The sequence below is a fragment of the Dermacentor albipictus genome, chromosome 4, assembly GCF_038994185.2.
Source record: "Dermacentor albipictus isolate Rhodes 1998 colony chromosome 4, USDA_Dalb.pri_finalv2, whole genome shotgun sequence".
Lineage (NCBI taxonomy): Eukaryota > Metazoa > Arthropoda > Arachnida > Ixodida > Ixodidae > Dermacentor > Dermacentor albipictus.
The window spans coordinates 58,665,534-58,689,788 of NC_091824.1; the positions used below are offsets into that span (position 1 = coordinate 58,665,534).

Genomic DNA, 24,255 nt, shown 5'->3' on the forward strand with positions numbered 1-24,255 from the left:
CGGTACTGAAATACCATTTTGAGGTATCCCTAGTTTATCAAGCAAAGTGATATTGGTACACCAATAACACGAGAGCTATCAGTACGCGCTTTGCTGGTACTGTTATTTTGGTGACGTTTATTACCAAGGCACGTTCGTTTTACTGCTCTCTGTTTAACTTTGGACGATGATGTTCTTTTTATGTTGTCCAAGATGGACAAAGAATATTCGCAGTATAAGCACTTCTGCATACGAAGTTCGATTACTATATTTAAACATGCTTCGACAATACTTTCCATTTGACTTTTTATGCTCTCCTGAAACTCTTGAACATATGTCATCTTTTGTATCTTGTGTACAGTGCTTGCTATGCCTCGTAACGGCTGCGTGAGCCTATGTCAAGCGGTTTCATTGTTTCAGTACCGCTTTAAGGTTACGTAGCCAAGCGTACAATTTCTTCCGAATAAAATGACATTTATCCTGAAACTGCTGAGTAGAAAGGCTCAAGAGAAATTAACGAAAATACGATTCACGCGAAGGCTTCGCAACTGCCACATGGGAAGGCAGGTACACGCCCTGCTTCTTGAGTAGAAAACTAAATTATTGTGACTTACGATATGCCAATCACAAGCGCTCATTTAATTTCTCAACACACGAAATCATCTTTGGGAATCATTCCTGGGCGACTGATGACCATATCTTGAATACTGTTTGAACCATTCCTTCCCCTGCTGTCTTGAAACATGTTTTACATTAAAATGTGATGTCACCAGCAAACTTGTCAAACTGCATTATAATAAGTGCAAAACTAATATTGACACGTTGCTCGGCGACAAGATTCGAGACAGTTCGGATACATAAAAGTGTGTGGTTAGCAGGTGAAGCAGCGTCGCCAGAAAAACATAAACAATGTCGGCGTGTCTACACTTACATGTTATATTCATTATTTCTTTTCACATTTCAGTTTGTTGTATGCTTAGTACGCTTCCAACGAACCTCGGCAGACAATTTATTCACCGTGCGGTTGCATGAAAGCACTGTAAACAAACAAATAAAGGGGCGGGGCCACCAATTTAGCTGTCTGCTTTCGCTATATGGCCGATTGCTGTCTGTACAAAACTAATTAATTCGTTCTCTCAAATTTTTTTCATCCATCTTTTTTTGTTGTAAAAGTAACGTAGCCAAACGTGGCCAACAAAGGAATACTAAGCCGATGACAATGCTGTTTCAAGGACACGGACAATACGAAGGACACAATAGTCAGTGTCGTTAACAGCATCTCACTGAAGACACGTTTGGTATTTCCTCGTTGCCGAGAGGTGGTTTTCCTTCGTAGTGCTTTGTCCTGTCTCTCTTCCAAGTGCAATTACACGCTCGTAGTGATTACAGGACTCGGGCAGCCGCAAATGGGCACCCGCTGGCCTTGCGGCTTCTCGTTCGGCACACGTGTGCTGCGTAAGACTTCGGCTCACTCCGAATATGGCATTCCGCAGACCAACGGGCGCGCATCTTCTGTTGGCAAGCGTCCGGCCTGCACGGGAAGCCTTCTCGCAACCGCTATGAAATCTGCTATAAGTGTGGAGTACAAAACGCATTCCGCAGATAGTTCCACTCTTAGGCAATGTCCTGGATTGAACAATCTCTGCCGATGGCTTGGGACGTCGGAGCGTCATCGCATCGAGTACGTTTGTTTAAAAATCGCGGCTATTGAAGTTGGATGAATCCACTGCTACAACAAGGGTACGATTCAATAACGCGTGCTCCCCGTTTTATGTTCTCTGTCCTTTCACTGTTGTTACGTGACTCAGAAGAGGTGATGAAGCTGAACTGGCTTTTATTGACATCTTTCTTCCTTGCTACTATGTACTCTGTGCTCTTCAGGCTACCTTTCAAACGTACAGAACTTGAGCGGTCCTACAAGGTAAACACAAGAAGTATTTAATTTCAACAGTTTCGATCGGTGGACCGATCGTCACCAGGGTTTACAATATATATATATATATATATATATATATATATATATATATATATATATATATATATATATATATATATATATATATATATATATATATATATATATATATATATATATATATATATATATATATACATATATATATATATATATATATATGTTACTGTCTTATCCAGACCTAGCATATCTATACAGGCGAACAATTTGCAACAATCTGCGTAATCTGTGGTGCTATAGTTTCTGATCGTAGTACTTTGTATACGTTGCCAACTGTGGGAATTCAGCGTGTGCATTCCAGATTTTTGTATTATGAAAAGAAACTTGGTCGGATTAATTGTGCATGCCAATATCTTATTTTTTAACCAAAACCGATCAGTCAGAATGGGGTCAACGCACTAAGTTTTTTATAATAATGCATTCGTAATTAAATTGGACGTTCCTTGTGCTCTTTTTGTCTTTGTCTACTGAATACCGCAAATATATCTCATTTTTGATACTTTGTAAGACTGTCAGTGGCAGGCTTTGCGCTTCTCTGTATGTCTCTACTCGCACGCATCGTATCATTCACAACTTGGCGCCTTCGCGCTCTTTTTCTAGAGGCGTCCTCTGTCTGGCGCGGCGTCCCTTATAGAAGAATTTTACTTCTCCTTTCTGCGGCGCTAAAAAGTCAAAAGACGTGACAGCGCTCAGGCTGCGAGCGACAAGCATTCCCCCCACGGACCACTTATTCACGACCAAGGCGCTTCAAACAGTTTTCTTGCGCTTTTTATGCGTTCATTGCGGCGTAAAGCGCCGCCAAACGCAGTCCTAGCGGTGGCGCCCTGAAAGGGGCTCCTACGATCCCCCTCTGTTCTCTCGCGGCAGCGCATCGCCTTTTTTTCTTTCTCTCCCCCAGGCTCTCTCAAAGTTGCCCGGTCCTCCTTGCCACCAACCCACCTCCCCCTTCCTCCGTCCTCCCCGCCCTCTGGCGACGCGGGCTACGCTGGTCCACCCCGGATTCTGCGTGAAACGGGGAGGCGATGGTGGCGCCGCTGCGAGCTCTGACGACGCGCAAGATGGCTGCGCTGCCAAGGTAAGGCCGCGACGGGCACGTCGCTTTTCTCCTATCCGCCGCGCCTCCACGGCCCGCACCCGTGACCGCTCGTGTCGCGAAGTGAGACCGCTTGCCTTTCCGGTAGCTTCAACCCTGAGCCCGCATTCGCAGCGCGCGACGGAAACTCCCCGTTAGGCCCGGAAGTCCGAACTCCTCCGTTGGATATCGCTGGGGCTCGGGGCCCGCGAACGGTTCTCTCGCGACGCGCAGCCGGCCCGAATCCCTGTCAGCCCTGCAGGCACGCTCTCGTGGCCCGCCGACCATTGGCCCGACGCCGCCGTTCGGCTCCTGCGACCTCATCGGTGCTCGAGCCCGCTTCCGTAATCGCGGCTCTCGATATCCGCGAGCAGCGCTTAAGCCTACGCGCTTGCCGGCGTCTGCTACAAAATGTTTCTTTCCCCTCGGACCTCCTCGCTTCCTCCGCCTACCCTCCCCGCCGAACCCTCTCGCTCTCCCACGGTTATAAGCCAGTTCCGCGGATATAAACACTGGCCAAGGCTCGATACAAGCGGCCCTTACGAAACGCTCAATGAATCGAATCCTGTTGTCCGGCCACATATTTTCTGTCCGCCAGGATGCTCGCGGGTCGGGCCGTCGGCGTTGCCCCCGCGTGGAGCCGACACTAACCGCTCAATTGTCAGGGGACGAGTGATGATGGCCTCGATCGCCATTTTTTATTGCTGCGACGGTACGTCGGTGTCGTCGTCGTTGCGCAGCGACAGTTTGAAAGCAATCGCCATTTTGATGTCCACGGGTGCGCATCTCTGAGTGTTTTTTTCTTTTTATCAGTTGTATGCTGTAAACTTCGGATGCGGAGCGGGCATGGCATGCACATTGAAATTATTTGGTTCCTTCCTTAACGCACGCGCTGCAGTGCCACATTGATCGGATGGGCACCTCCGGGACGGTAACACGTTGAGGAAGAGAGCATGTTGTACGGCAGCACGTTGAGAAAGAGGGAGATAGAAAGAATACAGAACATTGTTGTACGCGCAACGTTTTAAACTGTTTAAGAGCAGTTTTAAGCTCACTATCTGTAGGAGCGAAAAACGAAAAAAAAAAATAAGAAAGTAAACGGTACTGCACGATTATTAAATGTGCTCTTCTAGGAAATCGTCATTTGTAGAAATACAGTGTTGTAATTCATTACGGCAGGATCCTGTTTTACTTCCTGGTCTAATTACTGCCTATTGCTCTGCTTGTGTGTGCATATTCTTTAAAAAAAATGTGCATTTGGCTGTCAATTTGCGGATAAAGCAGGTAGCTTTCTCCGACCACAGAAAATATTGCGAATAATGAATGAATCTCTAGAGCACTTTCCGAAACATATCGAGTATGTGCATGTTCGCATTAACTACCACTCGTCCAACGCAATTACTGCGAAAGACCGATCCATGATACAATCAAAACCTCGATGTGTTATAGCGAGTGCACGTCAAAGAAGAAAAGAGTCATAAACGGATTTACTTATGTTGTGCGCGCGGTTGTGACAGCATAACACGGCTACGCAAAATATACGACGTAAATATCAGTATTCATATCTACACTTGGCAGGTTTTGCGTGGTACTGTTGGAATGCGTTCTGCGTGGGCTACCACTGCATACAGTGCTGTTTTGCATACATATTGCGGCTACGTGTCCTCCCCTTTCATTGTCGGGATTATGCATGCGGGGTTTGGGATGGGGTTGGTCGTACAGCTCCCTTTTCATTTGCTCAACCACAATTTCATATCTACTCTTACGAGATGATTTCGTGCACAGTAGAATCATTACAACGCATCGGCAAGGCTTAAGCAATTAACGTGATAACACCCAAAGCCACTACTCACGTTTTATGGTTTGCAGACGTGGGCATTTCTTTCTCTCTTTTCTTTTCTGACGCTTTACGCAAGATACATAAGCCCACCGATTAGGCTGTAAGAAATTTAAACGATTTTTAAAATTAAATATGAGGTTTTACGTGCCAGAACCACGATCTGATTATCAGGCAGGTTTTAGTGGGGGACTTCGGAAGTTCGGATAACCTGGGGTTCTTTAACGTGCACCTAAATCTTAAGTACACCGATGTTTTCGCATTTCGCCCCCATCGAAATGCGGCCGCCGTGGCCCGGATTCGATCCCGCGACCTCGTGGTTAGCAGTCCAACAACATATCCACTACCCAACCACGGCGGGTAAATTTAACCGATGGTAACCCTTCCCACAATTAGCACCGTTGTAAGCTTACTTATGCAGAACAACGTAATCAGGGTCAATTACTTTTTACTTTGTTCCCAGTGAGAGGAGCTATTGTTTATTGCGTGTGATATCTGAGTCAGGTTTCGCTAGACAATTATTCGACAGCACTGTCCTAAGGAAGCAGGCATGGTACTGATATGATAGTAGGGTAAAGTATTGCCCTGTTGTTTAATATATCCAGGAAGTAAAACACTGAATATGGTTTATCGCTCATTCTTTGCTATCTTGTTTATTTTTGCTTTCGCCATTTTAGATTATGTAACCTCCAATTTTTTCCTACAAATATATTAGAGTCACACGAGTAGTAGATAATGTATGCAAAATTTCTGCTGATCTCGCCCACCTCTTACCGTCCGCTCCGACAAGAAAAAGAAAACAACGGCGCTTATTTGCAAATGAAAAGTTAAACCTAAATATATACCTAAATATATTTAGTTAAACCTAAATATATCGTTCTCGTCCTGTGAGTTACATTTGCTATATGCAGAAAACAGTGGTTGACGTTTCAACGAAGCATCTAGCGCTTACTACGACGAGCCGTCAGTCATGACCGTCTCGTCTCAGTAGGTAGATTTGTTTTTCTGTTGCTTTGTGTTTTATTTGGGAACAATTTTAGGTTTGCAGTAGGGTTCTGTAGGCTTCGTTTGTAACGTGCTACAGCAGAAACTTATCAACCTAGTGCATTGATATTGTCAAAAGGGATAGTTTGTTATGTTTGATCAGCTTCCGTGAAGTCATCATCCGTTGAGCTGGTGTGCTGTATATTATAAAGGGATGCTTTTTTTTTGCGAAGTGAAGATGAACGTTTTACTTCCACGTGAACTCATAAATTGTTGAAGCCTACTATTTTCAGCAGCAAGGTATTGCTTGTTGTGGACTGTAATGGTCTAAGGTGAATTCCACTTGGGATGAGGCCTGTACGTTTGCTAGCTTGGATGCAATAGTTATTAGCTTTCTGGTGGACTAACTATAAATCTTTTTTGTATAGGTAGTAAAAAATTATGCTATTTTGCAAAGTTATCGACCAAGCTTGCGTTCTCATTCGCGCAGCAAAAACTGCTCGAAAGAAAAATTTCCATATCGACCAGTAGAATTCGCCATGATCAACAATTTTCTAATATGGTGGACGCATGCGCAGTGATTTTCAACTTTTACTGTATAGAGGTTATTTGTGAGGTTCTTGTATCAAGTATAAGCCTTCGTCAAGAAGGTAACCATCGATGTTGAATTTGTGTATGTACTCACGTGCACATATGTCGCGGCTAGGAGGCCCAGCCATTATAATATGCCCATAAAAACATAAGAGACCCACCCGTTAGATCGCTTTCCCGCTAATGAAGTGTTATGAATACACCCAACCTACAAGAAGAGGGCCTTGGGATTATATTCCTGCTTTTTTTGCAAGAGCATCAGATATCCATTTTCCTTCCCGCAATTTCTGTGGTTGCTCGATGAATGAATTGGGGCGCATTCAGTCAGGAGCAGTACATTAATTATTTTTATCACCAGTTCAGCTGAAGCGTCTCTGTTGACGCAAGGTTAGGAGGAAGTAAAGTTTTGATGGGAAAATAAGCATAAAACGAAAGTAATAATCCTTCATGAAGCAAAACATGCTCTTTACTGCGCCATCGTTATACTTGTTTTCAAACAACGACCCGCCTACTATCCAAGCGTTGCATGTTGAATTTTACCACACTAGAGAAAATGTTTGGGTGAACATATAGAAAGCAATGGGGAGATCTCCTCACCAGTAAACGAGCAAAACGAGAAACGTTTATTGTGAAACAAATATTTAAGGGAGGGGTGGGGAGGAGGACAAGTCGGGGGCAGTTTTTGTAGACTTGTTTCGATCGCACTCTGTATTAGCTTTGCGGAGCCAACTTGAATGGCACCGCATACCAGCGCTCTGCAAAAGGATAAGTAGTGGGCTAGAAGCACGCTCTTCCGGCCGAGCTCTCCTTCCTTCCTTTTCATTAAAACCTCCGTCGTCGTCCCCCACTGCTTAAAGAAAGAAAAGAAAAAATCTCAAGAGATGAAGCCAACTTGAGCCCTCAAGCATTCGCATAAAAGGAACGGTTAATTCTTGCAGCGCCGTAAAAGGCCGATTTCATTTAAACTGTCTCCAAGAGCTATTGCACACAGTGCCATAAGATTATAGAAACGCTTCGCCAGTGAAGCAACGCAGTTTATTCTCCGGTGCCGTTGATGTACTGAATGTGACATTCCCGATTATTGCCATACACCATTAACGCCGCATAAATATTACGATTACCCTGGTTAAGGTCACGTTAGGCAGCAAGTAAATGAAAGCAAGTAAATAAAGATATGCCGAAGAATAAAGTAGCTACGTAAATGCCGCAATTACACTGTGAGCACGATACGCAGATTTACGTTAGTGCGCCGCTGCATATTGCAGAGTGCTTAACGTAATTGCCTCGTGCACGTAAGTCACTGAACTTAATCAATGCCTACGTTGCTCTACGTCTGTGTTAGCTATATTCTAACTCAATGTCCTGTTCGCACATTCCCTCCTCCTCCCCCTCCCCCCCCCCCGCTCTACACACACACACCCAAAGCTTCCTGGCTTGTAAGGAGCCAGTCAGGTACATTGCTTTTTCAGCCTCTCCTTTTACTTCATAAAAACAGAAAATAGTTTCTCTCCCGTGGCAGACAGCCTCTTCTGCATTTTTTCCCCTTTAAGTCTCCTAAGCGGGTGAGCCACATTCTTCCTTATGTTATTCTTTCACGATTCGAATGATAGTTTCTGAAATAGTGGCAGCACTGTTCTTTGATTAAGGAACATTGATTAAATCACGCGCCGTGTGACTGCTCTCAATATGGAGGATTGGTAGAACCCACGCCCCTGCCCGCCTCTACAGCCAACTTTTGTCAGGAGATTTTATACCGGCGACTTGGCATGAATGTGTATTAACTTTTCAGGCGGTCCAAACCATACTTCATTTTGCTCAAGACGCCTGGGCCTAGACCTGTAGGCTAGGAGTAGACCTGTCTGTTATGTCTCGCGTCGTCCCTCAGTCGTCATCGCTTCCCATCGTATACCTCTTCCTTTCTCTTTTACATTATCCTTAGTGCAGACGCTATGGGAATGCACCTCAGGCCGACGTCTCTGCCATTATTTTGTTTTTTTATTTCCCTCTATGTTTAACAAAAAAGTTGCCGCGGTCATTCTGAGTCCTTATATCTGATCTTACCGTGTTCTTTCAGCTGTGAGTTTGAAATTGTCAGCGGCCAGTAACACGTTGCTGGTAGTTTATAATATGGAGCGCTGATCAAAGTGAATACACGGGAAGTATTCTGTAAAAGTCCTCTTAGTGGACATGTCCATTTCGTCTGCTGCTGAAATACTGATTGGCGGCGGCGCCTGTAGCTTCATTCGTGTAAGTCGAGTAGTGTCCCGGTATTTTCTGTTCCGTTGTTCCAGAGCCCTTGTGTTTCAAGGGCTCTGGCGAGGCAGCAGTGCTCCAAGTAATTTTACCATCTTATATATTTTATATTTTGCATCATTCTTCTACGATGGATTTTAATGTTCATAGTATTCGTCATTAGTCATCGCCATAATTTTATAGCACGTAGATTTTACGCACTTTACAGCGACTATTTTTAGGCAACTTTACAGCCAAGTCACACCTTCCATAATTCATCGTCCACATTACCACGTGTCATGGCGCTCTTTGGCCGAACCTGGCCCTTGCGCCACAAAACACCACACATCGTCATCATCATCATTCCGTTGTTTCTTTCTCAGCTAATTGCAGGGCCGGACAGCAGCATGGTGCAGTTTCAACTTTTGACAACGACGCCGATTTTCCGAGACAGCTGTTCTTAAAATAAGAAACTTCTTCGAGTTCCAAATTACTTAACATTCTTGGCTACGTATTTCTTTTTCTTTTGTTGTCTCCTAAGAGTTTTTAACCTGCAAGTTGGAATACTTCTCCTTCCGATATCATCACTTGTGCACGCTTGACGGCCGCACTGAAAGCTGTACGGCCACTTCCGGTGCTAACTCGCGAGTTTAATTGCGCCACAGGTGCTTTGCGAGAGCAGCAGCACCAGTAGAATGACAACGAACAACGATGCGACAATAACGACGTTTATAACTACTTTGTTTTTCTCTAACGTTTTCTTTTTTTTCACTTTGCTTCGTTGCGGGCGCTTGCATGTGTTCGCACCATTGCTGTACTGCGCAGCTCGGCTCTGGCTCGGCAAAGCAGCCAGCTTCAGTGAAGCAGTGAATCACGTGACCGGCAGATCCTTATCGGCTCGCAGCCGTGTTCCGTTAATTGTTGCTGCGTGCGGTCTTAATTGGCCGCAGCGCCGTGAGGAGAATTTAATCACCGCCGCCGCCGCCGCCGCTGAAACCGACTGCGCGCCCTCCCAGCCGAACCAGCGTGCGGTGATGCGCGAAAGATGACCAGCGCCGAGGCAGTGGATTCTAGAAATGACGCGTTGATGGTGTGCCGTTCTAGCCTGCGCGTAAACGCACTTCTTGTTTCGTATCTCGAAGTTCGAACATTTCGTTCCATGTTGACTGGGTATAGCAGCACAAGTGAAAAAAAAAAAAACTTATTCGTGGCGTGGAACCCGCTAGCGTTATTTAACGTGAATCATTCTTTGCCTCATTATAGGCACCTTGAGGTACGTAGGTAGATTCCTGTTGCTGCTCGCTTTAGTTTAAAAAAAAGAGAAAAAAGAAAACTAGTGTGGTACCGATGGTAGAATCTAACATCTGCCATGGAGCACAGCAACGCGGTGCTCTAACCACTAGGCCACGATTCCCTTTTTACTTTTTTTGCTTTTTTTCTTGATTGTCGGTTTTTCATGGGCAGGAAGCACATTGTACATGCACATACTAAGAAATCATAGCATTGATAATAGTAAAAAGGCATGCCAGCGATTCTTAGCTAGCGTGTTCGACCTAAAAACACCTCAATGACACCAAGTCAACCAGCATATTAATCCATATTGGAGGTTCCTTTGGGTTTCTTAAGATTTTTTTTAACACGTAACATTTTCTATGGAGTACTGCCTGGCCAGTCGGGCATCAGCATCTGCATTTCGAACAGCCATTCTTGTTTTCCGTTGGATGTGCATTCACATCAACATAACCGTGTCATAGGGCAAGCCTCCTGTTTTATCTGTCAGCAGGAAGCGAATTCCATGAGCAGTGACCGTCATCTTTCAACTTCTTGTATGCCAGGATTTTTTTTTTAGTGCTTGCGTTTGCTCGGAGCAGTCATGTTTACCATATTAAGAGTGATTTATATAATTATGTCAGGCATTCAGATGGCTCCAGTTGGTTCACTCATTCTTGTACAGGGCCTTGCTGTCTATATACTTAGAGAAAGCTTGCGATAAGTTCTCGGAAATACAGAGAATTGTTCTAATGTTAACGTCTGCATTAAACACTGCCAAGCGCTTCTTGCAAATGCTACACACAACAATGCACATGACAGCATCAAGTGGTACATCATCTTCACATGGTACTAGGAAAGAGAAAAGGCTGCGGATCCCACGCAATGTGGACATCGACGTAAGCGAATCTTGGTATGCTGTTTGCTTTGATTGACGATAATTTGTGGTACAGCACGTGCCAGCACGTGATATACGCACACAGTACAGCACGTGCCATACGCACAAACTGTGAAACGCTGCCGCGGCGGCGCCGGCCGTGATGCGTTGAGGCGAGCGCCATCTGGTGGCGTTGCAAGAAACCAAGCGGCGCGCGTGAGCCAGACCACAGCAGCAGCGCTCGAAATGTGTGGAGAAGAGGCAAAGAAAGCGTCGCTTTAAAACCTTGTGCCCCGATCACTCGCATACATCTCTTCTTCCAAAGGCAGCCAGCTCTTTCAAACACTCGGCGTGTGTTCTACGTCTTCTTCTTCTTTGTGACAGCTCGCGCTTTGAAGAACCATGTTACTGCACTGTCTGCGAGACTGGCCCACTTTCCCCAGCATTTTCCTCGTAGCAGCTTGCGTTTCGTATAAACTACGACGCTGTACTAACTTCACCATCGCCCAAGTTACTAATGTTTTAACGTTTCTTCGCCGGAGTGCAAATGCCATCGTCGTTTTAACATTCACCACGTGACATAGCCATGAGTGCGTACGATTCTATAGCACGTATTTGCTGATGGCATCATGATCCGTGTTTCTCTGGTTTACGCTAGTCCACTACATATGTGGAACTCAACAATCGTCATGTCGTAAGCTCGCGTCGAATAGGGCGGCGTTTGGCCTTTGCTGCCATACGATCCTCTTCGACGTATTCGCCGTCGAGCTGCTGTCGTCACACACACGTGCGTTCGCGACCGACGCACACAACTATACAAACACGTTGGTTCATGTGGCAACGGTTCGCAGAACCCCCAAACAATTCTCGGTAGTCAGGTACGTGCAAAATTCTCCGCATGACATCGATTCCAACAACGCGACGATATGGGCGTTTCTTTTTTTTTTTCTTTCTTTGGATTGGCAGGAAGGTCGTGTAAATGCGGCCAGCTGCAGAGGACCCGATAACGTGATGTTTTAATAAATTTACCCGATAGCGCGATTAGTACATATGCTTAGCTCAGCCTATATTTGCTGAATATTACTGACGTATCTGCAACACGGCATCGTTGCTTTTACTCGGACAGGTGTTATAGTGGCAGTTATAACTATAGTCTAGCTATCGTTTTTCATTACTTCGGCGAGAAGAGAAGAAAGAAGCCTTCGACGCTTGATTACATTGTGAGGAATATTTGCGCAAGAATAAAATGGCAATGAGAAGACTGAAACAGTATTTTTTATTTTTTTTTAGGACACGCGCAGCCTGATTTTCGATCCGCATGTATACGCGATGACGTGGAAGATGCGGTTTGACTTGCTTGCTAATGCAGCCATGATGTTGTAAGCTTGTTATTTCTCTCACTATGTGTCGCTCTTGTCACTGCTTCCGTTTGCATAAATATAACATTAGCCGTGATGCTTATGACAACACGTCGTGCTAACGCCGAAGGAGAAGCCAATGAAAAAGAGACAGAATGAAAATTTTAGATCAAAATGGCGTTCTTGTAAATGCTTCAGCTCTTCTGAACTTGAGCTACGAGAATGCGAGCGCTTGTGGAGCGTACACTCTTCGCGATGTCGCATAAATTGCGATGAAAATAGGCTAGAGGAAACTGTCAAAATCATTTGAAACAGATTTTTTCACAGTTGGTGCCATTTTCTCCATTTGAATTATACGTAATGAGATTGGCCTCGTTAGCAGTAAACTCAGAGACGGCCCTCATTGCCGCGTTCAGTGATATGTGACAATGGGCTTTCGCAAATTACGATCACAATAGCGATAAAGCTTGAGTGCTTTGGCCACATCTTAATTGCAAGTTTCTGTACGGTATTAACATAAGCTATGTGTTTTGACTAGAGTGTCCTACATCAGCATTATCGTCTTAGCTGCCCTCTCACATCGTCGGCACCAACTAGCTTCTGCTTGCAGCAATTGTTGAGTGCAGTCAGTATGATGATCATCATTTTTTCACTTAAAAATACTCTGTTTAGGCGTTACATAAGTCATGGGCGAAATATGAATCAGAACCGTTCGCACAAGCATAATGTGGATTAATTCAGGGAAACTACAAGAATGCTACAATACATGTGAGAAATAACACCATAACACAGCCGCGATGTGTAGAAACTTAGCGCACTGCTACTTTGAGGAAATATTAGTGCAGTAAAGAGCTCTTTTACGCAAAACCGAGAGAGAGAGAGAGAGAGAGAGAGAGAGGAGATTCTTGATGATGGGAAGGAAAGGTTGGGGTAAAGTGCAGCGCAGTAACTGTCTCTCAGCAAAGGACACCTATATAACAAGAAAAGGCAACGAAGTGCGAGGACGTGTTGAAAAAAAAAAAGGAAATAGTGAAAACGATCGACCCAAGAACGACAGGGCGAGAACTTAAGACGTTTCAGACAAGACGCCGTCGAACCATCGATTTTATGAAGCGCGGAGCAGCGTGCGAGGTTACTGGTCCTGTGGGGCTATATGTATATTGATGTACGCTGTAACGGAACCTATAAATTCAGTTAGGCGGCGCTCATTAACTGTTTATTGGGCCAGTTAGTTTCTTTTTTTTTTTACCACTCTCCTCTGTAATGCTTCGGCCCTTAGGGTAAAATAAATAAATAAATTCGGCGATTGCGTTAGATAGCAAACAGCGCTTAAAACATTATTTGATTAGTAATCACTGCAGAATTTGGTATATAAAAAGATGACAGTATGTACGATGCGGAAGCATCAGAAGCGCACTGTAAGCTTACAGGGAAAGTTGTAATACACTTCGTAAATTAAGGCGATTGAGGTTTTAATGGCGTGTCAAAATGGGGAAATCTAATTTCTGCTTTATGAAATGCGAAGTAGGGAAAGTGGGGTTGCAGAAAGGGCCGGCTACCCTAAAATCATAACTAGGAGAAGCAAAAACGAGAAAAAAAAAAGAAAAATACTGAAGATACAAACCACTGCGAAAAGTTTACAACAAAATAGCAACACACTAACTGAGTAAGTCCATGGACCACAGAATGTAAAAAAAAAAGGGGGAAGGTTACGCAACCAGAACAACCAATACACACGGATGAACGGGGCATGAGAACATAGAGCGGACTTAAAAATGCATATAAATTACAGTTCACACGGAATTTCTTGATCCACTGTCTATGCGAAAAATTCCATAGATCGTTAATGGCTATCTCTGTTTGTTGAGGCACGACATGCAATGATTTGACCTTCCTAAATGTGAGGTTATCTTTATATTCTAAAGTAATAAACCGGAATGCGTTGATTAAGAATGTCTGCTTAAGAATATAGAGAGGTGAAGCATATGGAAGCCTCCGGTGGATGGACGCTTTGCACGCTTGTCTTTCAAAACCAAACAGGAATGGAAGCGCGCTTCTAATAAAGTGAGTTGGATGTGACAGCAGCATTATTAATAGACATTCATGGTAGATTTATTTGGGTGCGATTGTCAAATCTAGAGAGCCGTATGGGTAAACTTGTTCGATGCCCTTGAGAGCAATGAGTAGAGGTAAGTAATGTTTACAAGAGATTTGGGTGGATTAACACTTCAAAACGTTTAGTGACGTGAGCCCACTGGAGCACCGATCTTTCACAGCATGCAAGTTTTTCTCTCGCACTAACTTATCATTGCTAGTGGTAGTTCGCCGATGGTGAAGCTTTTCACTCGCGAAAATCAGAACGTATAAATAAAGAGCAGCTGGGAGAAAATTATTTAAGGCTAATGGAACAAACAAGCCGACGACAGAGCCTCGAGGTACGCCGGAAACGATGTCTAAAGTTGCAAACTAGTAGCTTACGTTACCTGTGTTCGGTGAATGATCTGCCGTGTAGCTATGACTACAGGATAAATGGTCGAGGCTCTGCTTAATTGTTCAGATTGGGGCAAAAATACTGATTCTTAGCAATTATTTTGAGTTATCTGCCAAGTTTAAGAATGGCGACTAATTTTCCATGCTGTTAGTATGCGAATGAAAATCCTCAAGTAAGGAACTAGAAATGTTAACTGACTTTATCCCAAACATGTCACATTTTTTTTTACAGGAGTTCCTTAACAACGTCCTCTTCTACTTCTTTGTTTCTTCCTTTAATGAGTGGTTGCAAACGCAGGGCTAACGGTAATTCGAGGTGTGAAACTTTGATTGCTTGTAAATGCAATAAATAATTACTGTATGTCGCATATTCCCAATCGATTCGGAATTTACAAGACCGTGCAATGAGCAACAAGACATAACCTGGTATGTGTAACGTTCACAGAAAGAAAAAATGGGAGCATTGATGAAATCTGGTGCAGCTAAAAATGTAGTTAATATCTTCTAGTTTGCCCACCCTAACTTCTGCAATTTTATATTTTGGTTCCGGATTCCAGATACTCCCATATTCTGCTTTATGGAAGAACTGAAATTCAGCATGTCAAGTCATTAGCACAGCAGATAACCGTTGGTGGGATGAAGTCCCGGGGCGCAAGAGTAACGTAAACGCCGTAGGTGATGGCAGGGAATGCGATGGCAGTGATCAGATTAGAAAACAACCAGCCATATGATGGAGTTCACTGACGCAAGACAAGTAATTGTAGATCGCCTTTTTCAATGTACATGCAAAAGGCTGTCGGCGATGCTACTTCTGCTCCTGCTGCTGTTGGTGCTGCTGCCGATAACGATGTTGATGTTTTGTTATGTAACAGTCGGACAGCTGAGTCTGTAAAAATGTCAAACACACTCCGACACACATCTGTTGAGCACACTAGTCCGCTGGCCAATGAAGCGTGAACGACGCTCCAATTTCCGCTCCTAGTGGCTCAGCTTGCCTCATCAGCTGTCCTGACGCTATGCGTGACTGAAAATCGCCGACGTCAAGTTGCATCTCTGGTATTTCCAGTATTGCTCTGGTATCGCTTCGATATATGCACCGTAAAGGCGCCCAACTTCAATTCATATGAACGCATTGCCTAACATACATGTATCTACACGGAGCTATATTCAACACACATAGCCCGGCTTATAAGTTACGTGTGTCGTACTCCCTGAGGTTAGCTTGCGACTACGTAGCTTTGTCTTTCGTTCTCGGCGAATTTTAGTGCTGCGAATTTTTTTGTTTGTTTCAGTCACTTTGGCGCAAATGTAGACGAACATACTCGCAACGAAGCAGACTATATAAGTGAGCAGCCGAATCAAAAGAATCCACATCTTTGTCAAAAGGTTGCAGGCCCCTCTGCAAGTTATAGTGCGTATTCAGGCTCTGAGCAACCAGTAACCTTGAAAAGCGAATCTTGATCCACTGCATTATGACGGGAACAACGTAGTTAATTCTGAAAAGAAAAAAGAACGAAATACGTCAGAAATAGCCACTGGACGCTTCAGAAGGAGCTGCAACATTCGTCTTCAGTGAAACTCTCGGTGAGCTAAAGCGATCACATTATACTGCATTTGTGTATGCAAGATAAATTACCCTTCAAGTGGTTGCATAAATTATATGTGAAGGAAATATAATTCTTTGGAGTGAACCGGCAACGGTGAAAGAACTATTTCGGGGGAGATACAAATATGTAAAAAAATACGTAATTCAAGACAAACCCACAAGTGCTGCCGCGTTGCGCTTATTAATCACCAAGCAAGCTTTCGAGTCCCAGTACGTCATATACACACACTTCCGTAAAGTACGCGCGGGGTGCGCCTACTGCTTAGAGAGAGAGAGATAGAGAGTAGACTCGCCGTCTCTCTGCATGATCAACCAATCGCTCGGCCATCTCAAGTCGGCCCGAGATGCGACCACTTCGTAGTCGCCGTCGGGTTGCAGGAAAAAAGTCGACCACAGACTCCTCGTTCATATCCGCGTCCGATGCCAGTTGCCACCGCGCCGTCTTCCTCCTTTCAACGCACCAATGGCCGTCCACCCATCGATCAAAATTGCGGACGCGCTCGGCCAACCGTGCGCCTGCGCGCGCGCGCTTCTCGTGATGCATGCATTAGCGTGCGCGCAGCGCCGTCGTGGACCGGAAGCGCGCATAAACGTGTTTGCGGGGGGCGCAAAACGCCAGTCGTTTGTGAATCCTCGCAGTCTCGATTTTGCACTTGTCTTCTGTTTTTGCACTTGTCTTCTGTTTTTGCATTGTCTTAGCTTTCCCTAATGTCTTTGTAATGATGTTGGTCTGGCGTCTCCTCGGTCGGATGTGACTGCTGCCGAGTTATCACTCAGCTGAGGTATTCACGCGTGTTCGTCTCTCTCCATCTCTCTCTCTCTCTTTCTCTTATTCTACTTCACGGAAGATGAACCGTGAGCTTACTCGGTAGCTTGGACGGCAGGCGGCAGGGTCAATGGCTGCTGCATCCTTGAAAGTTCATGCATCGTGCATCCGTGCACAGCCAGAATCGCGACGGTGGCCTATGACCCCCCCTATCATGCCTCTCCATGCCTCTCCATGCCTCTCCATGCGCCCTTCGTCCTCGACAAGATGACTGCAAGGTTCGAGTTATAAAAAGAAAAAAAGAAAGATGGTGACCGTCTGCAAGGTGACGCCACGTGATCGCGAAGCAGCGTGTCATTTCCACGTGGCTTGTATCATTACACGCTTTGGCGCCTTGAAGTGCGAGAATGCTGTGGTTCCCGAGCTGTGAAATCTTCCTGGGTGCGATGGTAATTAAGATGGTGTGTGGCCCGTGCAACTCGGTCTTGTTTCTGCAATCTGCAAATTGTGGCAGAATTGCCGCTGTGAGTCACATGCAGTGTGCATGGCTTGATGGGTTGACGTAGTTTTGGTTGCGTACCTATAATACGTAACGATGTGTATGAAGATTCATATATGGGCTCCACTTTGAGCCATTTGCGGTGCTCAGGTTCTTGGAATGACATGAAAAATGACTGAAGTTCGGGCCACAGAAGCAGGCATTACTGAGTGGTACTGAGTCAGTCTTAGCACAAATCATTATTATTCATTATATTGGGCGAAACTTCCTGTAAATGCTATGTTTCTTTCTGTACGCGAAAAAAAAATTACCATTAAACATAAATATTATATTCAGCCTGTGGGTTTCAGTATCGTATCAGTATCAGTATTTTCAGTATCGCTAAATTAAGGTGAGAGAAAGGAAGTTGGTAGAATTGGACTAAGAAATAGGTAGCAAATAGCTATATTAAATCTCTGGCAGCACAAAAATTCGGAAAACTTTTTCTCGATCTCAAAAGCGTGTTCATTGTAATCATACTGTCTTAAGTGCTTTGAATGGAGTCTTACGTTTTCTGCTGTTAAAAGTGACGCAAAGCAGCAAACGTCTTTCTTTTTAAGTTCTTATGTTTTCCTGTACTATTGCGGGAGGATCGTGAGTAACTAACTCCGTACGACAGAACAATATCCTACTCCGTGTCATTGCCAGATGGCATGTTTATTGAGGTAACAGCGAGTGAAAGAGTGAAAAAAAGAAAAGGTTTTTCCTAATAAAGGAACCTAAAGTGACTATAGGTCGTCAGGTCAACTTGCGAGTGCTGTATAGAGACATTTTCCGAGATAACAACTATTTCCAGCCCCTCTATGACATATAAGAGAGTCGCCCAGAGGCCTTGCTTCATAAAGGTGCTTCAAACAAATGCAGCTGCCGCCTTTCACTGTTGCGTTTCATCTCATCACGTATTCATAGCGCGCTTTATTCGTAATGATTCATTGTCAGTGGTAAGCACATTTTTCGCTGTCGCGATTGACTCTTTCCTGTGGTTACATGTCGTTCAGTCGTGCAACAACAGCTTCGCCACTCTGTGTGCCGACTTGGGCGTGCGTGTGCTAGAGAGTGGAGAGCACACGTGTACGTGTTCGAGCTAGAGAGAAAGAGTGCACGAGACCAAAGATAAAGCCTGATGCATTCAACCCCGATTATCGACGAGATGAACTGGCCTTTGCTGCCGCTGAACGTTATACATACGGAACGGCACGAAGAGCGATCGGAAAATGATAGGCGTAGCTCTAAGAGAGAGAAGAAATGAGAAGTGTATGGACTTGAGAGCGAGAGTGCATAGACTTTAGTCTGGCTGAGATTAAGAGAGGGAGAGAGAGAGAAGTGGAGTTGCACACGTCACGTAATTCAAAAAACAAGTAACCGATGGTGTCTTTCGCGGATGAAGCACAATGGCCTCCAGGGAAGGGAATCGGTCCCGATGGCGGCAGTTCAAAGTTGGAATCCCATCGACGGACGCATTTTTTTTTTAAGTGAATGCGAATCTATCGGCGAGAACCTGACCCGCGACCCACCGACCCAGGTGAAACCATGGAGAGGTAGGCAAAGAAAGCTTGTCTGTAATAAGCAAGCTAGCATCTCCATTGTTCAACGCGCTCTGTAGAAGTCGATCTAACGCAGTTTCGCAACTTACTCTGCTTTATGCTTCGGTTTCGCTTTCTAAACGAGACTCTTTTCTAACCTAGAAGCATCGCGGTATTTGGTAACGCGGAGAGAGATTACAGAATGGAATATTTGGCGAGCCGTCATGCGAGGCGCTTGCAATACCGCGTATACCACGTAAAGGGCGTACACCTGGTTGGCGCGCCGCAGCACGTCACTCCTGTTTGTGCGAAGCTTGTGCGGTTGCTTCGGTGCTTGAAATTTATGCCGGAATCCCTTCCATGCGCTTATCCTTGCGCCGGTAGTCTTACTTGACCTTGGTTTGTGGCGTTGTTGAGGTGCATTCCGTGCAGAGTGAGCTGTCTGGAAGGATTTGTAACTGTTCGGTTGCGGCGACCTTATGTATGGGTAAGCTCGCGCTGTTCGCATGGATTTGGAAAAGTGTATGCGCGAGTGTAAAGCAGTTGGCAGCGGCACATATTTGTGATTTCCTTCCTACAGCTCTTCTGACAGGCGCGTATATTTCGTTTTGCTCTGCTATTCTGCTATTCTGTTATCGCACTTTACTTTCTCCCCCTTTTAGGCCATGTTACGACCAATGTTTTTATGCAGCTGCTTAGAATCTCCTTCCTAGCAAGGCACACGTCACGAAATAGTGCACCTGTTTGCTGGACTGCCGCTGTGCGTATCTTTCAACTCGGCGATGTGTTCGAAGGAGATGATCGAGTTAAATCAGTTCGGTTGCATTTTGCCCGCGACAATAAGTACCGAACGAATAAGAAGTGAGGAGAAATACGTTGAAACGGGGAATTAGGATTATGTCATCACCATCCATATTCTATGTCCACTGCAGGGCGAAGCCCTCGCCCTGCGATCTCCGGTTACGCCTGCTGTGCGCTAGCTAATTCCATTTTATGCCTGCGATTCTCCCTAATTTCATCAAGCCACCGAATTGTCTGCCGTCCTCGACTGCACTTCCATTCCCGTGGCACCCATTCTGTAACTCTAACAGACCATAGGTTATCTGCCTTGGCCTGCTCAGCTATGTTTTTTTCCTCTTAATGTGAAGTAGAATATTGACTACCCCCGCTTTGTCCCCAATGCACACCGCTGTCTAGTTGTCCCACTCAGGGACAACTTAAAAGAAAGTGAGCTTGGACAACGTTAAAAGCCTAATTTAATATAGTTTAGATATCGATGAGCCTTCGTGCAAAATTTTACATTTAAAATGCGAGCGGAAGCTTCACATAAAGCTCGCAAAGGTAGTCGTTTGTACTACTGAAATAGAACTTTAAAAAAAAGCGTTGCATAACAAACTTAGCTAAAGTGCAATTTCGTTGCAGTTGTACTTTAAGGTTACATCCACCATTTTTTCGTTTCATCGCTGTTACGCGGTATTTAGCGTCTTCTAAAGCATTTTTGTTAGCCTCTATGTTTCTGCCCATATGTTAGTAATCGTAGAATGCAATTATTGTACATTGTGTGTTTTTTGTTTGTTTTTCTTCTTTTTTAATAGCGGTAAGCTGCCCGTCATGACTTGATAACGCCTGCCGTATATATGCGCTCCAACGCAATTTTATTTTGCTGTAAACTTTTCTCTTGCGATCAAAGTCTCCTGCGAGTATAACTGATCAAGACAAACACACTTTTTCACAGATTCCATGGAGGCTGACTAGCATTAATGCATTCTCGTTCTCTTGAGTGGCTATTGAAAGGCTTTGTTTCCTGCATAATAATCTCCAGTCATACTCTTACAGGCTTCGCAGCTGAAGGGTTTTGAACATTGCATGCTGTTTTCACTCGTTTTTCTCAGTGTTTCCTTTCCTACGTAATGCTATTATTGGAGTCGTAGTAGAGTACTATGTTAGTCTGCGCCTGTTTACAAACACAAGCGATTTCCGGTCACCCATATATACGTTGCGTCATATCTGGACTGCAGTAACCAAATTTTGGGTGGCGTTATATCTGCTGTAGAAACTTCGATATGCTGTCTTTTTTTCCTGCTACCTTCCCCAGTGAAGGATAGTTAACCAGGCGATACGTTCCTCAATCAACTTCGCTGTTTTTCCTTCTTACTGTCTTCCTCGTGTTTTCTTTCCGATAACGATAATCTCTCTAAAGAACAAAATAAAGTGAAAGGGAAGGACCCAGCCCACAAAGAGCACGTCGTTGCATTGTTGAACTGGACTTGTGCCGGCCTTCATGGTACGGTCGAAGGGTCTTGCCTGTCTACGGTGCTGCAACTACGCGTCCCATGCTGTAGTCATAAACCTATTCGTCTTCGTTCAGAGAGTCAAGTGCATTGTTAATCTTCATTTTAACTTGATCATGCCGCGCCAAATAATTATTTCTCGTGAAAATTTTGTTTTGAGCAGATTTCTTGCAGCTTCAGAGTTGGGCAAAGCGTACAGCTGCGGGACGAATTAGTTATTTTTCAGTTCTTCATTGAATTTTGCCAAGTTTACAGAATTTGGACTCCATACCAGAATTTGACACGTACGTTAGATATGCAAATATCAACGCTTTCATGTCTAGCATACTTGGATAGCGCTCGTTCGACCGCTTCAGAAATATGCCGAAGTAACACATTGGGAAAAACAATGGAAGAAGCCACGTGACGACATACCGATTCCGAGAGCAAATATCCAGCCGTCTGCCCTCCGACTCATTCACGTATCTTCCACTGCACGTTTGAAAAGTAGCCTTGGGTAAATTTATGCAAAATTGAGAGGGTCCATTCGCTCAGGAAAATTCAGGTAGCAGAAATAAAGGAGTATGGTAGTATAGTGTAACAGAAAGTAACTTACAGCTAATTTTGCTTGTTGTTCAAAGCTTAATGCAAAATTTCGTAATCGTCTGCTGTGTTATTCAAAACTAGAAAACTTTGCCGGCTTGCTACCCAAAATTACTTAGAGTTCAATTCGAGCACTGCCGGAGGCTGCGGAAGCATGCGGTCGGCCGCAATTATTAAAATCTGAATTCTCATGCACTCTTAGTTTGTTCACTATATACGGTCGAGACCACCTGTGCAGTCACTTACACTTGTTCGGTATAAACCATATTTTTTATCATACCTTTTCTTTTGTCCTCTCTGCCAGAGCGGAAACAAGAATTTCAGTTTTGCGCTTAACGCGTAGCGATGTCGCGATAGCTGGTGAATCATAATACGCAGTAAGCCTTAGACTGTTCATTGCGGTGCTGAGTGTTGAACTGAACATTCGCAGCGGCGAGCGAGAAATCTCCTTTCGAGGAAAAAAAGAAGAAAGTGTGAGTCGTATTGGTGTGTAGAAGTTGCGCCTCTTGGTGGTGAAGTTGAAAGACGGGACTTTAATGTGATTAGCATTCTTATGCTTCTTCGTGCACTTTCCGGTTATCTGTTTATGTCCGCATCTAACCGTTTTCCTTTCACGTCAATTTGAGTCACTGGGTGTGTGTATCTGGGTATGTGTACACCGATATGTGCCGCTCTTCAACGAACCTCTTTGACGCCAACTTGGTTCATTGGATATATGCCACTGGATATCTGCCACAGGGTATGTCTCGTTCTTCTTAATAATCATCGTACTACGTAAAACATATCACCAATCATGCACATATCGTAAGATAGTATATATTCGAATCAACGTCGACTATCATCGCCAAAGGATGGATATGGCGCTTATTTTTATTTTCTTCCTCCTCTTGCCTATCCGCACTTAGCCGCTGGCCTCATTGATCTTCTAGCATACGGGGGGATTCGTTCGGCTTTTGTCGAATTCATACTTGGGCTGCGGCATTTATTGGCGTTACGCTATCCTTGGAGGAAACGAGACGGTGTCAGCGCCATCCAGTAAACATAAGAAGCCGAGCCTAGAAGAAGACTAATGAAGACAACGAGAGTATTAAGAATGACAATAGGAAGCACAGTAAGAATGTTTCTTTTGTAATTTTGTCGGGAAGGATTTTTGGGATTCCAGGGACAGCCGTTAGATGACATCAAAATGACCAGGGGAGTAAGCCCAAAGCAGCTGTCGCTATAAAGATGACCACATCTTTCACAGCTGCAATGTGGTGTGTTTAGCTCCATTTGCAACGCATATAGTCGCAGCAACTTTATCTTATTCCGCATGTGCAAGACATATTTACCTTTACAATGATGTACTATTATATTTTCTCTTAATTTATTTCTATGCAATAAAGTTATGATTCGGGTGAAAATATGACGGTAAGATTTGGCACAGTACCTATCTGCGCTTTTTGTTAGGCATATGCAATGCTTAATGCGGTTGGCGCCGATAGTTTTTATAGCACGCAGTCGTTTTTCAATAAGAAAACATAGCTTTTCATTTCTCTCTCTCTCTCTCTATTGGTGCTCTGAAGAGACCTGAAACATCTTGTTTCACAAAACCAGCGCAATTGTTTAAATGAACTTCTCCGAACAGCCCTAGTTATAAAGCAGCACTTGCGGCTTAACATTGATTATGCGGAAAGTACTATCATATGCAGCTGCAGATGCGCAGCATGAATGTATATGCAGGCCTTCTTAAAGCTTTGTAAGGAAGACTAATGTCGATACAAGTACACCTATTGCACGGTTAATACACTGGGGCAGAATTTGCAAAGCTTTAGGCTAAGATCATAAGGGCCACTTACCATTGGCCGGCCGCCTTCGCTAATGATATGTCCGTCATCACGATTGGTTTGGCATCTCTTCTTACGAACAGTTATAGCGTAAATAATTTTCATGAATTTGGGCCCCAATCGCTTTTTCTATGTATTGCGCTCTATTCGTGTTTGGCTTGATTTGACAAGTGCGTTATGAAGTGGATTAACTTTCTTTTGTCTCGAGACTTTTTTTTTGTAAATTCCACAAATCTGCGTTATGTTGATCCGGTTCAAACACATTCGTTAAGGCTCCGCAACACCCGCCGTGGTTGCTTAGTAGCTATGGTGTTGGGCTGTTAAGCACGAGGTCGCGGGATCGAATCCCGGCCACGGCGGCAGCATTTCGATGGGGGCGAAAAGCGAAAACACCCGTGTACTTAGATTTAGGCGCACGTTAAAGAACCCCAGGTGGTCGAAATTTCCGGACTCCTCCAC

General features: G+C 44.4%; 1 protein-coding gene and 1 long non-coding RNA gene across 5 annotated transcripts in view; one reads left to right on the forward strand and one right to left on the reverse strand.

Annotated features, from left to right (window-relative positions):
- Positions 1 to 24,255, reverse strand: part of LOC139059110 (uncharacterized) — a 201,710-nt gene that overhangs the window by 54,156 nt on the left and 123,299 nt on the right. The window lies entirely within an intron of this gene.
- The window catches only part of LOC139059111 (uncharacterized), a 135,084-nt gene that overhangs the window by 6,867 nt on the left and 103,962 nt on the right, over positions 1 to 24,255 (forward strand). Inside the window, exon 2 of the long non-coding RNA XR_011513924.1 lies at positions 2,853 to 3,029. This is a non-coding gene — a long non-coding RNA (uncharacterized lncRNA). The remainder of the gene's footprint in view (positions 1 to 2,852; positions 3,030 to 24,255) is intronic.